At 35.2% G+C, this 17,382-nt stretch overlaps 1 pseudogene; it reads left to right on the top strand.

Moving 5' to 3' along the window:
* Positions 1–15,861: 15,861 nt before the first annotated feature.
* Positions 15,862–16,988, top strand: LOC150030158 (putative carbohydrate esterase At4g34215 pseudogene; annotated as a pseudogene).
* The last annotated feature ends 394 nt before the right edge of the window (positions 16,989–17,382 follow it).

A 17,382-nucleotide genomic window follows, 5' to 3' on the forward strand; every position in this document is an offset into this window, starting at 1 on the left:
GGAAATATAATCGACGGCCAACAGGATGTATTTATGACCATTTGATGGTGGAAATGGCCCTATAAAGTCTATGCCCCATACTTTCGACAACAATCCCAATGTTATGCTGTGTTATGTTTTGTATCGCTTATACACACTACTGATGGATGAATGTAATACAAGCTCATGTGGCCATAAACTTGTAACGGTGAAAATGGAATATTGTCTATCTATTGCGCTGATGAATCAATGAATGATGCTCTAAACGCGCTCAAGTGCTTTGCGATAAAGATAATTTTATGCGATACTACGTTCTAAGTATATGCATTGATATTGATGTACTCGTAGTATGCGATGAAGTAGTACGTGTCACAAGTTTCCTTGCGCTGAAACCAAGTATAATTCCAACGCAAGTTTCTCAGAGTGATTCGAGGTCGAACACGAGGATTGTTGTTGTTAATGCGATACTTATGTGATACATGTGACCAGTTTTAATAATGAATAAAGAATTTTGGTTTGTACAGAAATGTAAATTGCGTTGAAGTAAAAATGTGTTGATAAAATAAAAATGCGTTGTAAAGTAAAAATGCGTTGATAAAGTAAATTCCTAAACTACTATGATACATGATACATGGTACAAGATACATGATACTGGGGTTGAGGACTGACAGTGAAGTTGTACAAAAGTATTGATGAATGCGATGCAAGTCTTATGAATGAGGCAGAAAGAGAAAGAGTACAAAGTAAAAACATCGCAAGTTCGACAATCGTGTTAAGGATGCAACTAAAGTTCCACTTTCCCTTGGCTTACACCTCTCGGTGATCGGCCGCATTCCCATATGTCTATGGTGAAACAGAGATGAACGTGATGAACGCAAGGTTGTTTCCATCTCTGGAAATACTTCTCGTTTTAGTTAACGCATTCTTCCAACCTTCTCTCGATAGGCTGAATAACATCTTCACTTCTACTTTCACAAGTGAAGATGCAGTCAAGCATGCTTTAGCTAAACTTAATTAATTCCAAATTAACTCACTCGCTTAATTCTCGCTTTTTACCCTGGGGATTAAGAACACATCATGGAGAAAATGAATGATAAAAGTATGGAAAGAGACAGAGAGCTGATAACGATGACGATGATGACATTTAATTCTAAAATTAAGCATTTAATACATGTTTATGAATGAGGAATTAAAGAAGATGAATACAGAAGATGAATTAGAGAATAGAAACAAATACGAAAAGAGTGTCAACGTCTTGACACAAATCCCGATCAGAGACTTGTGCTTGCCGGCGTATAAATGTGGTGGAGAGGAAAGCTTCCCTCTCAGGCTTGCTTTCCCAGTAGAATTGACCCTTACACAGAGCTTCAACTTCAAGAATCGGAAGAATTCTCTGCTCAGAGACTCATCTCTCGGCCTTGTCTCATCGTTCTCTCGGATTTACTCTGTAATCGCTTCAGACCACCTCTCTTTCTCGCCGTTTTAGTATATCAGTCTCAGTATATCATGTATGTGTATATCATGTATATCTTTCAGCGAATTTGAAGAAGCTATGTATAGGTGAGACCTTGGCTCTTTGAATTTGTGGTCCCCATTGTCTAATTATGGTAGTTCCTGAAATGGCGGAATGAAAAATTCCTTTCTGTTTCACGATCAATCCGTCATAATTGCACAACTAAAAGTTGTACACTTGTCAGAATCGTCCACGAATGCGTTGCTCTTCACATCTTCGATCTATTGTCGCATGTGGTGGTGTTTTTTATTACCACATGCGGTTGAAATGCATTGATCACTAAAGCTTAAGATCGATTGTCGCATGCGCCATCATTACGTTGATCATCTCTTCATTCTTGATTGATGGGCGTAATGTGATGTATCGTTGTTTATTTTATTTTCGAGCCATGAACGCATGCGGTGACCTATTTCCTGCAAAACAGAGACTAAAACATTCTATTTCTCCATCGCAATGGTGTTAGTGGGTGTGTTTACAACATTCATAATTTTAATATTTCTTAGCCAATTTTTATACTATCGACGCAACTTTCCTCTCTTTTTGCCGCAATATCTAAATAAAACAACATAAATAACTTGTATTTCTACAAGTCATCAATGGTATGCGGTGGCGATCTTATGGTGGATATTATACTTGAGCAGCAATTTGTTGATGATGTTATTAACAAAGTGGGAGCCTTCATCACTTATTATGGCACGTGGGGTGTCAAAACGAGTGAAGATATTTTTCCGCAAGAACTTGGAGACTACCGCTGCATCGCTTGCGACGCACGATACCGCTTCAACCCATTTGGAAACATAATCGACAGCCAACATGATGTATTTGTGACCATTTGATGGTGGAAATGGCCCCATAAAGTCTATGTCCCCTACGTCGAATAGCTTCAATTCTAAGTTAATATTCATCGGCATCGCATTCTTCCATGAAATGTTGCCTGTGCTTTGGCATTTGTCACATTTCATTGCATAGTCTCTTGCGTCCTTGAATAAAGTTGGCCAGAAATATCCACTTTATAACACCTTTGTTGCTGTGCGTTGGCCTCCAAAATACCATACGGTGAGTCATGGCATTGGGCTAGTATGCGCTGTTGAGCAGCTTCCGGTACGCATAGGCACAAAATTTGGTCTGACCCCCTTTTGTAAATATTTGGCTCGTCCCAATAACATGATTTACATTCGTGTCTAAGCCGCCTCTTTTGGTGGGCTGTGTAGTTCTCAAGGAATTGTTCACAAACCAGATAATTGAGCATATCTGCATACCATGGTAACTCTTCAATTTTGAATAGCTGCTCATCTGGGAAGGTTGCGTTCACCTCCGGCTGGTTGCGGTCGACTTTCGGATTTTTTAATCTTGATAGATGGTCCGCAACCTGGTTCTCCATCCCCTTGCGATTGATGATTTCCATGTTGAATTCTTCAAGGAGGAGAACCCATCGAATCAACCTCGGCTTTGCATCTTTTTCATTAAATATTTGATTGCCGAGTGGTCGATATGAACGATCACTTTAGATCCCAACAAGTAAGCTCTGAATTTCTCCAACGCAAAGATCACCGCAAGAAGTTCTTTTTCCTTGGTAGTGTAATTTGTTTGGGCAGGGTTCAAGGTTCTACTCGCATATGTGATGGGGTGTAGCATTATTTTCTTCTTTTGTGCTAGCACCACCCCCATCGCATAACCGCTAGCGTCGCACATCAATTCAAATGGCTTCGTCTAGTCTGGTGTGATCAACATAGGTGCGGTTATTAATGTGTTCTTTAGTATCTTGACTATGTTGAGGCATTGTTCATCAAAGTCAAACGTTCTCTCTGCCTCCAGCAACGCACTCAATGGTCGCGCAATCTTCAAAAAGTCCTTCACAAAGCGTTGATAAAATCTTGCATGCCCCAGGAAGCTCCTGACAGCCTTCACATTTGTTGGAGGTGAGAGCTTTTCAATGGCCTCTATCTTCACTTTATCCACCTCCAGCCCTTCCTTAGAGACTTTGTGCCTGAGCACAATACCTTCCTTCACCATGAAGTGGCACTTCTCCCAATTCAGCACAAGGTTCGTCTCTTCACATCTTCTCAGTATCTTTTCTAAATTTTTTAGATAGACTTCATATGTTTGCCCATACATTGAGAAGTTGTCCATAAAAATTTCCATTGAATCTTCAAGATACTCAGAGAAGATGACCATCATACACCTCTGGAACGTGCTCGGCGCATTTTATAATCCGAATGACATGCATCGAAAAGCAAACGTTTCGCGAGGGCAGGTGAATGTGGTTTTCTCTTGGTCTTTAGAAGAAATCATGATTTGGTTGTAGCCTGCATACTCATCCAAAAAGCAGAAGTAATTATTTCCTACTAGGCAATCTAGCATTTGGCCAATGAAAGGCAAGAGAAAATGATCCTTCTTTATCGCCATATTAAGTTTGCGGTAGTCCATGCAGATCCGCCAGCCAGTGACGGTCCTCATTGGTATTAATTCATTATTTGCATTTGGGACTATCGTCATCCCTTCCTTCTTGGACACACATTACACTAGGCTGACCCACGTGTTATCGGCGATTGGATAAATAATGCCTGCGTCCAACCATTTGATTATCTCCTTTTTCATGACCTCCTTCATCACAGGGTTTAGTCTGTGTTGATGTTCGATCGACTCTTTTTGGTTTTCCTCAAGACGTATCCTGTGTATGCAATATGCAAGGTTGATTCCTCTAATGTCTGCTAGCGTCCATCCTATTGCTTTTATATACTTTTTCAGGATGCTCAGCAGCACATGCTCTTGTTCTTCTTGAAGTGCAAAGGAAAGTATTACTGGTAGATTTTCATTTTGCCCCAGAAAAGCATACTTCAGGTGGTTTGGCAAGGTTTTCAATTCCATAGTGGGTGGTTTTTCCAAGGATGGTTGTTGTGCTTTTCTCTCTTCATTCAACGTCAGTTTTTCTTCTTTTGTTGTTGTTTCCACGATCGCATTGTAGGTTACTACGGATGCGATCCCATCCTCTCTTTCATCTTCAGACTTTTCTTCTTCATAATAGTTGGGTTCATTGTCGGAATCTGTTAGGTCTTCTCCTTCCGGATACTTCATGGCCTTAATAATGTCAAACCTAAGCTTCTTTCCATTCACACTCAACGTGATCTCTTCATTGTACACATCAATTTGAGCGCGACTAGTGGATAAAAATGGTCGTCCCAAAATGATGGGTACATCCTTGTCTGCTTCATAATCGAGGATGATGAAATCTGTCGGTAAGATAAACTTGTCAATCAAGACCAAGACATCCTTCACCTTCCTTTCTAGATGAACTAGGGACCTATCTGCCAACTAGAGAGTCACCGTTGTGGGCTTCAGCTGCCCCACATTCAACTGTTTAAAAATTGAAAGAGGCATTAAGTTGATACTAGCCCCGAGATTGCAAAGCGCTTGACTTATATATATCCCTCCAATTGAGTAGGGTATTGTGAAACTTTCGGGGTCGTGCATTTTTTATGGAATGATGGTGTTTGACTTTTGTGTTAATGCCACCGTTGCGAACTTACCTGTGCTTATTTTCTTTATCACCATGTCTTTCAAAAACTTCGCATATTTTGGCATTTGGTCAATCGCTTCAGTGAAAGGGATGTTGATATGTAACTGTTTCAGCATGCCCATGAAGCGATGATACTGCACTTCATCATTTTTTTTCTTCTTAAGTCTCTAAGGAAATGGTGGCTGCTGTATTTTCACGCTTTCTTGTTCCTTAGGCTTAGAAGTGAAGGCAACTTCCGGTTTCATCGTCTCATTCTCTTCTGGTTCCTCTTGAGTCAACGGGATCTTTGATTCCATCGCAACTGGAATAGTTCGGTTGGGCTCCTTCTTCTCTTTTGCTATTATTTTTTCGCTTCGCAACGTCACAACTTGACACTGCTCCTTTCCCGTATTCCCTGAGTTGCGGAGCTCAATTGAACTCAGCAACACCCCTTGCGGTCTACTTTTGAGCTCACCTGCAATTTGTTCTATCTGAATTTTGAGATTGCAAATAGACGTCGCCTGATTCTGGAGTACTGTTTGATTCGAGATTGGGGGTGCGGGTATTTATTTGCATTTTGTGCTCTGTCTTCCAGTCGCTCTGCCATGTTGGGATTTCTCTTTTGTTGTTATCGGCGGTTATTTCTTCTTCTTCTTCGAAAATTTCTCTCAATCTCTGGGTCGTAGTTGGGCTCAGGAACTTGTCCTTCGTTCATATGACACCCACTTCTTCCCTTACCAAAGGAAAGGCAGTGCACAGAGGTTGAAAGCTGCAAAGAAAATAAAAAAGTTAATGTTAGCGCAATATGTACTATCGTAGTCCCCGACAACGGCGCCAAAAACTTGATGCGTTGTGAATGTGATGAAACAATGATACAAAATTGCGGTGGTGAACTATGCGTTGCACATGTAAGTTTTCCTAGTAAAATCCAAGTATAAATCCTACTAGGTTGCCTGGTAAGTCTAGGGTCGAACACAAGGACTACTGAGTTACTTATGCGATGGTAAATTTTGATTCCTTTATGGTGGCAAAAATAATAAGTTGGTTTTTTTGGGAATGTCCTAGAACTCGCAGTTCGTGTTAAACATTTTATTTAATAAATAACAATGACTTGTTGATTTTGCATCTTATTATGAAAATCCAATAAACGCATCCTTAACTATAGTCTGAATGTTGTAGCTTTATGTAGTGACATAAACAGGATCAAGTTGATAGTATATAGCCTAAATGGTCTAATAAGTATATGGATGAAATTAGATATCTCATCCTGGTAACACTATTGGATGTGGCCCACTCTGTAGTTGTTACAAGAAGTTGTAAGATGCTACAAATGATATGATCCACAAATCGTACATGTTGAGACATGAGAGTGGGGGCATCCTATGCAATGAGTTTGCATATAGACTGGACCATGAAAATAGTCACTTTTCTTTATAACTACCGTTTACTGTTAAAACTGACTATTTCATTTATTGTATACCCTAGGTTAACTCGATCTTAATTCTGAGCTAGCTATGAACTCCTGTTTGTTCGGGATTATCCTTTGATCTGTAAACGGTGAGAGTAGTCCAAAGCACTACTCAATAAGCTTACAATTTTAGGGATAATATCGGATGAATAGCTGGGGACATAGCCTTACAAGATGGAATTCACTCCTACTCTATTAGGGTTAGCAGATAGGTTATTCTCTTAAGTACTGACTCTAGGTCTTGAATAATCGAGGCCCCGCCTTCTCATGATAGAGAAAGGATTTGATTCATAGAGATTATGAATCAGAATTATTCATTAGAGGATCAGTAGGAACTTAAGGAACAAGATGTAGTCACAGGGGTAAAACGACATTTTTGACCTAGCTGTGATTACGAACAACCTGTGAAGGATCGACTTACTGATTATGGTTATTAAGTGGACATAATATATCAACAGTGAGGGGAGTTCAACTATGGGCTATAGTGGAGTGTCCCATTAGTTAACGAATGGATGTTAGATCAGACTAATGAGTTTAGCCAATTAATCTCAAATCGTTGGAGTCCATGATCTGTAGGTCCGCAAGGTCCCCCTACTAGCTCGTAAATGGATAAGCTTTAAGGTAGCTTGAGAAACTAATTTGAAACATTCAAATTAAATGGAATAAGAGAATAAATATTTAAATATGATTTAAATATATAAAGATGATTATTGTGCAAAAAAATTATTTAATATTTGATATGAAATTAATTGTTTTTTTAAATTAATTTAAGAAAATCAAATTTTGAATTAAAATCATTTTTTGTTTTAAAAAGAAAATGAAATTTCGTTTGCATGTTGCACAAAAATGGAAAATGGGTTTTTTCCATTATCATCATCTTTATGCTCACAAAAAAAGCATTATCTTTTCTACTTTGATTCTCCAAGCATGAGCTGCAAGCCATACACTCCATCTCTTTGCATGTTCATCAAATATATATAAAGAAGATTGGAGTTGTTGGAGAAGAAGAATAATAGAGAATTTCGAGAGAAATTTTTCTGAAGAAGAAGTTGTCTTCTTCAGTTAGGCTGCTGCGAGTTTCTCTGATTTTTTCACATCTTCAAGTTGTTCTTGAGTCCCACAACTCTGCCTAAAGCTTCATGAGCATAGTAGAGAAGGCTTTAAGGTGGTTCACGTTGATAACAAGTGAAGGAAATAGCTGAACAAGCGTTTTCTTGGAGAGTTCATCAAAGGTATATTTAGAAAAAACCCACTTTTTAAGAAGAGCATGCTTTAGTTTTTGCTAAAATTAGTGAATTAGAAAGCTTATGGATCATTGATACTTCTGCTGCATGTTGTTTTACTCTTTCAGAGCATCTTTTAAGCTTTCAATTCGGTCTAATTTTGATTACAGGAGATGTTCGGGCAACCGTCATCGTCTGTTAGACCTAAAGCCATTAAATATGTGTATGTGACGCGTATGAAGAATGGAACCAACATGAGAGAACATGTTCTTGACATGATGGTCCATTTTAACATCGCAGAGGCTCATGGGGCTATGATAGACAAAACAAGTCAAGTGAGCATGATATTGGAATCTCTTCCTGAGAGTTATCTGCCGCTCAGGACAAATGTTGTCATGAACAAAATCACTTATAACTTAACGACGTTGTTGAATGAATTGCAAACTTATCAATCGATGATGAAACTCAAGGAAAAGAAAATAAATGTTATTTTTAAACTGAAAAAGTATTACAGAGGGTCTACGTCTACGTCTGGTACGAAACTCGTTGATGATAAGAAAGCTGGTCCTTCTTCTTCTTCTAAAGATAAAACCGTACATATGAATAAGAAAGGAAAGAGGAAAAAGAAAACCTTTATGAAGAAAAACAAAAACAAAACTCCCAAGAGAAAATGTTTCCATTGGAGAGAGGTTGGGCATTGGAAGTGAATTGCCCAAAATATCTCACTGAAAAGAAAGCAAAAAAGAATAAACAAGGTAAATATGATTTACTAGTTGTTGAAACATGTATAGTGGAAAATTCTCACCTCTGGATATTAGATTCAGGTGCCACTAATCATGTTTATACTTTTCCATAGGAAACTAGTTCTTGAAGAAGACTTTCTGAATATGAGATGATTTTCAAGGTGGGTACAGGTGAAGCCATTTCAACTGAAGCAACGGGAGATGTGAAGTTATTTTTTTGGAGATTCTTTTATCTTACTCAAGAATATGTTCTTTGTACCTAAAATGAAAAGGAATCTGATCTCCATTTCTTGTCTTTTAGAGAATATGTACAGTGTATCTTTTGAATATAATGAAGTGTTTATTTATTCAAGATGTGTTCATATTTGTTCTACTAGACTTTCAAATAACGTATACATATTACAACCAATAGAAGCAAAAGCTATTTTAAATATAGAGATGTTTAAAACGGCTGAAACTCATAATAAAAAACGAAAAATTTCTCCTAACGCCTATCTTTGGCACCTCAGGCTTGGTCACATTAATCTCAATAGGATTGAGAGATTGGTAAAAAACGGTCATCTAAATCAGTTAGAAGATAATTCCCTACCTCCATGTGAATCATGTCTTGAGGGAAAAATGACGAAAAGATCTTTTTCTGACAAAGGTCTTCGTGCTAAAGAACCTCTTGAACTTATACATTCAGACCTTTGTGATCCGATGAATGTTAAAGCTCGAGGAGGATATCAGTACTTCATTAGTTTTATTGACGATTACTCTCGATATGGCTATATTTACTTAAACAGTCACAAGTCTAAAACTCTTGAAAAGTTCAAAGAATTGAAGGTTGAGACTGAAAATCGGTTAAGTAAAAGAATTAAAACACTTCGATCTGATCGAGGTGGTGAGTATATGGATTTGCAATTTCAGAACTATCTAGTAGATCATGGAATTCAATCCCAAACTGCACCTGGAACAAAACGGTGTTGCAGAAAGGAGAAATTGAACCTTGTTGGACATGGTTCGGTCTATGATGAGTTATGCTCAATTACCTCAATCATTTTGAGGATATGTAGTACAGACTGCAGTTTATATCCTGAACATTTTTCCATCCAAAAGTGTTTTAGAAACACCATATCAATTGTCGAAAGGACGCAAAGCAAGTTTACGTCATTTCCGCATCTAGGGTTGTCCAACACACGTGTTGGTACAAAATCCTAAAAAATTGGATACACATTCGAAATTATGCCTATTTGTAGGATATCCCATGGAAACAAAAGGAGGATACTTTTATGATCCCCGAGAAGATAAAGTGTTTGTATCGACAAATGTAACTTTCTTGGAAGAGGATCATATTAAGAATCATCTACCTCGCAGTAAACTAATATTGAAAGAACTGTCTAAAGATACTACAGATAAATGAACAAGAGTTGTTGATCAAGCTGGTCCATCAACAACGGTTTTTGTCCCGTCACATCCATCCTAAGAGTTGGGGATGCCTCGTCATAGTGGGAGGGTTATTCAACAACTTGAATGCTACATGGGTTTAACAGAAACTCAAAACATCATACAAGATGATGGTTTAGAGGATCCATTAACCTTTAAGAAGGCAATGAAAAATGTTGACAGGGGACAATGGATAAAAGTCATGGATGATGAAATGGAGTCTATGTACTTATGGATTGCCGAAACAGGACAGGAACAGAAAGTCTGTAAGCTTAATTGATTCATTTATGGATTGAAACAAGCGTGCAGATCCTGGAATATAAGATTTGACACTGCGATAAAATCTTATGACTTTGAACAGAACGTTGACGAATCTTGTGTATACAAGAAGATAGTCATCAAAACTGTAGCATTCTTAGTTCTGTAAAGAGTTAATGATAGCAAAAGTTGCAATGAGTTGCGGGGAACGAGTTAAGAAGAGATTTAGCTAACATTTCCCAAAATTGCATTCAAGTTATGCGATCATTCTACACACACACAATAGCATGTCATCTCTCAATGCAAATGTCGTAGTTCCTAATTTTAGGACGCATGCAATGTATACGATAATGTCTATAGGACTTATGTCTAAGCCTCTATTCTTGTCTATGCGATGATGAATGATACACACATACACAAGGCGACCGCATACTATCATATTCTATTTCTAGGGTGCATGCGATGCATGATAGCAAATAGAGCTTATCTCTAAGTCTCTATCTCTCGCTTATATAGTTCTAATCTGACTTTCTCAAGCCTAGATTCTAACCTGACTCTCTCAAGTCTAGGTTCTTTCTTTAGACTACTCTGTCAAATATCTCTAAAGGGTAAATGACGTATACATAAGATAAGATGATCGCATAAAATGAAGTTCTTAGGTCATGCTTACTAAGTACTTCTCAAACCATTTAGAAATTTAGCTACTCATGCAAAATGTGAAGAGATTGAACAGATGTTGAGATGCAAATTCAATTTTATAAATAAGTCAGAATACAAAACAACAATGGAAGATAGAGATAAGAAGCTCGGTAGCAATGTCTTGTTTCCCGAGGCTTTTACACTGCGTTTTACTCTACTCTGCCCAAAAGAATGTTCTTGCTTTCGCAAGATTCGACCCTATCTCTATTTGCAGCACTTCCCGACAGTTTCTCGAGCTAACCAGGAATGATCTTTCGGCGTCTTCTCTCTTCGCTTGCCTCCGCCTTCTAAGTATATGAATTACAGACTAACGACTATCTATGATTTATCTTCTATGTATATGGCGAACTGTGTATATATCGCAATTTGCTTTGCGCCAATGCATTTTCCTGAACAAAGTAAGTAAATTAGCTGCTTTAATGCGATGGGCGCATGCGATCGTAATATTCTCAACTTAATGCTTTTGGACACGATTTTGCATATTTCTATCGTCGCATACCCACAGTGTTTTATATCTTTGCGTTGTAATAACGTGCATTTCTGCCTGTTATCAATGATTTCTCTATTTTTGGGATTCTTATTCTGTTTGCCTTAATAATTTGGAAGTTGTCCTCGCCCGATGTAAGGAGACCAATTTAGTGCTCAACTAGGAGAAATGTCATTTCATGCTGCCCGAAGGAATAGTTCTTGCACAAAGTTTCCAAGGCAGGTTTGGAGGTTGAAAATGGCAAGGTAGATGTGATTGTAAAATTACCAGTCTCTACAAATATCAAGGCGTTCACAAGCTTCTTAGGGCATGCAGGCTTTTATATGAGATTCATTAGAGAATTTTCAAAAATTGTGGAACCTCTTAGTACTTTGCTCAAACAAAACATGCCCTACGATTTTGATACTAACTGGCACACTCTTTGCACTACAGATATATTTTAGTGTTCATTGGATATAACCAGTCAACAGTGCGATGACCCTTCATAAATTGCTCGTAAGTACAACTGGACCAAAATTATTGTTTTGCCCCTATAGTTGCATCTAACTCCTTAAGTACCAATGATCTTCTAATGAACAATAAGTCATAGTCCAACTATGACCAAATCTCTCTCGGTGTAAGAGAGGGTGTGGCGTCACATTCTTCAAGCCCCGGAATCAGCCATTAAGGGAGCAATTTATCTACTTACCCAAATGTTAGGAAATGAGTGAATTTCATCTTGTGTAATTGTATTCCCAGCTCCTCTCGCCCATACAAATCAAAGAACTGCCTTCATAGATAAGAGTTCACGACTCACTCAAGATTCAGGTCATGTAACCTATGGTCATCCTGGTGAAATGTAAATTCTATTATTAACGGTGTTATATAATGAGACTAATCATTTCGTGATCCGGTCTTATACAAACTCCTTTGTATAAAACACCCCCACTCACATGTCTCTACATGAATGATTAGGATCATATCATTTGTAGTACTTTACAACAATTGTAACCTCTACAGAGCAGACCATATTCGTAGTGTCGCCAAGATAAGGTACCCAACCTTATCTATCTACTACAGACCTTAAACACGATCCACTTGTATGCCTCTACATACATATTTAAGTTATAAAAGATAACTTTTGATGCTAGTTTATTGGTTTGTGGGTTAATGCTACTAAATGTCGAATAAAACATCTAACATTTTATTAAATAAATAAATCGTTTGTACATTACAATTACAAACTACGTGAATGTTATTATTTTACCCACGAGATTTAGGGCATGAACCCAACAACATGAAGGTTTTAACCAAGATCATGGTCATTTTAATACCACCACGAGAATTATTTTGGGTAAATGTTTGGCTAATACCCACCTCTCCCACTATGGTCATTTACTCTAATTATATTATTTATCATTTCTAATCTCTATTAACTTTCTTATCTATCTCAATAAAAATCACCATTCCACCTAATCTTTTTCTTTAAATCTCAAATTAATTCATTGTTTTCTTTTAATGTCTTCATTTAAATCTCATACATACATACATATATATACATACATACATATATATACATACATATATATATATATATATATATACACATACATACATATATGTGTATATATATATACATATACATACATACATATATATATATCCCAAATATTTTACTTAGCTCTTCCAAATTTCATGATCCCTAGATTAAACTCAGTTACCATTTGATTCATTTATGAACATCCCTCTCTCAAAATGTACAAGTCTTGCTCATAAATAATCTTATAATTTGGAAAAGGAAAGCAATTAATTAAAGTCAAAACGTAAAAAGTAAACTAACCTTACCAGAATAGTGTTTTAAAAGAAGCTAGTTACAAACATTCGATCCAATTAATAATGTGTGCGTGACCTTTCAACATAAACTTTAGACATGTAAATATGTATTAAAACTAAAGTTCCAAAAAATGTTGCGATGTAAAAATTGATAGTCTACTATTAGGACTCCAAGCTAGTGAATGTTTTAATTTGTTAATCAAATATATTATATTGTAACTCTTGAATGTTCTTTTTAAGACTCTTTTAACTATAGCTTGTTAGCCTTTCTATGCATGAAGTTGTTTTTAAATATAGCTTGTTAGCCTTTCTTTTTCTAAAATCATACATGAGGTTGTTTTTAGCATTGCAAAATATATATCTCTTAACCGTCTTTATTCTCATTTTGGTAGTAAGATGTTTCAAAATTAATAAGTAATTAAACATTTTAATTGATGAAACTGAAAGTCAAAATGGATAGAATAAATATACTAAGCCTCATATATATAATTATGTTAATTATGGTTTTGTTATATAAAAAATAAAACATGTATTTTTTTAGGGTTGGAACCATGGAGATTTAAATACAAATTCTCGGGCTGGATGCACCAAAACACATCAATTACCCTTCATAAACCTTAATTAGTGTTTGACAATTTATATTATTCAGAATAGACATTCTTTAATTATTGCTTTATTAAAAAAATAATAATAATAAATAAATAAATAACTTACCAAATGCAAAGAGAAAAAAATAAATAAAAAACCGTGTTTAATTAGGAACAACATTTTCTTGGTCATTTGTAACGGCCTATCTATAAAACAAAGCAAGGACGGATTTATGAAGGGGCCAAAGAGGGTACATGCCCCACTCACATCATATTGTATTGCATATAAATATATATTTTTTATTAAAAAAAAATATTTCTGTATATATTGAACATATATTAATGCGTGCCCCATAAGATATGATATAGATTAATTATTATTTGAGACAGGTTTATTTTCTTTTTAATTTTAGCCAATTTTTGTTGCTTAAAGTTCCTTTTATATATATATATATATTCCACATGTATGTTCATTATTTTTTTAGAAAATGTCTGGTACTACATATTACATGCACTTATCAAGATATTATTAGTTTAGTATATATTTAAAGTTTAAGAACTATATATGACACAAATTTAGATATTAATGAGCTAAAATTTTAATTTTATATAAAGTTGTCCCCCTAACATGTAATTCTTGATCTACCACTGTGCATATATTAGATAGTTATGATCATTTTGACGATGTTGTATTAGTTGAATATTAGGTCGATACACCTAAAATTATGTTTAACTGAACTTGTGCCCCTTGTATAATATTCTGGCTCCGTCACCTATACAAAGAGCACTTTCCTAAATCTTAATAACAATTTATGTTGTTTTGTACTTTTACACTTTTGCTTTTATCATGATGAAACAACTTGCCCAAATTTATAAATGATTGAAGATTTCAATTATTTAACTTTTTTCTTCTTCTTTTACAGTACTCATGGTTACATTTTAGTAAAGTTTTTTTAACATAGTAAAGTACGACACATTTATCAAGTTATTTGCTAATTATTCTAACACTGGCGGATTGGGTCTAGTAGATAATTAAGTGAATTTTATGAAAGATGATAAAAATTTATTAGCATCGCCAAAGATTAATTTTGTTTCTTCCATTGCTCTTTTCGCTAGCATCTTTATGATTAACTTGTCTAATTTTAATTTTCTCTCCAACAAATTTGCCTTATCCATTTTAGTATTATTTTTTAAATATATGTATACATATGTAGTATTAGGTACTTAATCAATCATTTGAAATTTGTCATGTAATAAAAAAAGGTTTTTTAAAAAATTATATATATATATTTTTTTAATATGTTTCGTAGAAAAGCGTCATGATATTACTCCATTAATCATTGAACTTATTTTTATAAGTCTTGTTCATTTGTGATAGATCATGTTTCTCTTGTAATAAGAAAAATCTAATCTCATGCAAGTCTAAAAATTTTGTCAATTTTGGTTGATGGGTATAGACATTAACGCATTCTTGACGGTCAATAATTTAAAAAAGAATTAATGGGTTAAAAAAACACCTTGAAAATGTAATAATTTATTCTCTATATTTTTAGATATTTAACAATGCATAGTCTTCACTGTGATAGATCTCATCAAAATTATGTGTCAATCTTTATTACACAATGACTTAATATTTATATAATTTACAAATAAATTTTAATCCATAATCAAATTATCATGTGAAGAAAATTATATAGACTAAAATTTAGAGTCACAAATTCAATTGCCTATGTTGAATATATATATATATATATATATATATATTTTGAAAAAAGAAAAGAGTAAATCCAATTTAATAGAACAAACATATGCATATTATTGGGAAATTGGTAAGAAATTATATACTTCATGAACTAAATTTTTATATTTTTATCTCATAAAGAAACGTCTTCTATTTAAAAGAATGGAAGATTAGATTAAAACAGTATGTAATAAAACAGAAATAAAAAACGAACTCGCCGAAGTTTTTTTATATATACCTTCACAAATAGACGGTTAAAAAATTTATTTTGTGGTGGTAAAAAATAATTAAAGGCGATAAACACTCACAATCCACAAATATTCACCAATAAAAATGAACTTTCAAAACTAAATATACTAAACTTAGAAATAAATTTGAGTATAAAAGTTGAGGGCCACTAACATAGAAAGGCAGAGGTAGGGATCAACCAACAAAACAAAAGGAAGAAGGAGCAAAATTTCAATAGGAAAGTAGTTGTGTCTGTGCAAATAGACACAGAGGAAAAGTTACAACTTTTTTTAAACAAGTGTAAACCTATTTTACACTTTTCTTCTGTGTCTACTTGCACAGATACAAAAGATCAAAATGGCTTTATTAAAGTTATCAATTTTGCTATGTACAATGCTATTCGGTTCTTCCCTTTCAAGGGCTACTTCTCCTAAGAACATATTCATCCTAGCTGGTCAGAGCAATATGGCTGGCCGAGGTGGGGTTGAGAATAATCAAGTGGGACAGCTTGAGTGGGACAGGTTAATCCCACCAGAATGTCAATCTGACTCATCCATCCTACGATTGAACCCTGCACTCCAATGGGAGATGGCACGAGAGCCTCTACATGAGGGAATCGACATCAACAAAACGGTTGGGATTGGTCCAGGAATGCCATTTGCTCACCAGTTATTAGCAAAAGTAGGACCAAAAGCAGGCACAGTGGGTTTAGTTCCTTGTGCTAGAGGTGGCACCATAATTGAACAATGGATTAAAAATCCTAGCAATCCTGATGCAACATTTTACAAAAATTTCATTGAACGAATCAAAGCATCTGATAAAGAAGGTGGGGTTGTGCGTGCTCTTTTCTGGTTTCAAGGGGAGAGTGATGCAGCTATGAGTGACACTGCCAATAGATACAAAGACAACCTAAAGAATTTCTTCACCGACATCCGCAATGATATAAAGCCTAGATTTTTACCCATCATTCTTGTTAAAATAGCCCTCTATGACTTTATGATGAAGCATGATACTCATGATTTGCCGGCAGTGAGAGCAGCACAAGATGCAGTCAGTAAAGAACTACCAGATATAGTGACCATCGATGCCTTGAAATTACCTATAAACGTTGACACACATGAAGGTTTTAACCAAGATCATGGTCATTTTAATACTACAACGCAAATTACTTTGGGTAAATGGTTGGCTGATACCTACCTCTCCCACTATGGTCATTTACTCTAGTTATATAATTTATCATTTTCTAATCTCTATTAAATTACTTATCTATCCCAATAAAACATCATTCACCTCTCTCTTTCTTTAAATCCCTTCTCTATTGAATCTCAATTTAATAAATACACACCTCATTTTATTATTATTATTTTTATAGTTCCTCATTTAAATAATCAATAATTTAAAGAAAAAAAGTTGTAAAATAGTATAGCTTAAATGTGAATAGAATTAAATAATTCCAAATGTTTTACCCGCTACTTTCAATGTAACATATTCAAGTTTCATCCATTCCGATTTAAACTAAACTAATAATAATATTAAAATTAAAAATAATATTGAGTATTTTTAATTTGTGTACAAATTTATACAATAAAACATGAAAATTATAACATGATTTCTTTTACGTATTTGGTATACTTTAAGATAACAAAAAAAAAAAAAAAAAAAAAGAGACTAATAGTGCATTGGATCTATAATATTGTTACATGTGTTCCTTTGTAGGCTTAAG

Source organism: Benincasa hispida, unplaced genomic scaffold (assembly GCF_027475165.1).
Source record: "Benincasa hispida cultivar pf3 unplaced genomic scaffold, pf3_genome.v1.1 HicScf513, whole genome shotgun sequence".
In the NCBI taxonomy this organism is placed as follows: Eukaryota; Viridiplantae; Streptophyta; class Magnoliopsida; order Cucurbitales; family Cucurbitaceae; genus Benincasa; species Benincasa hispida.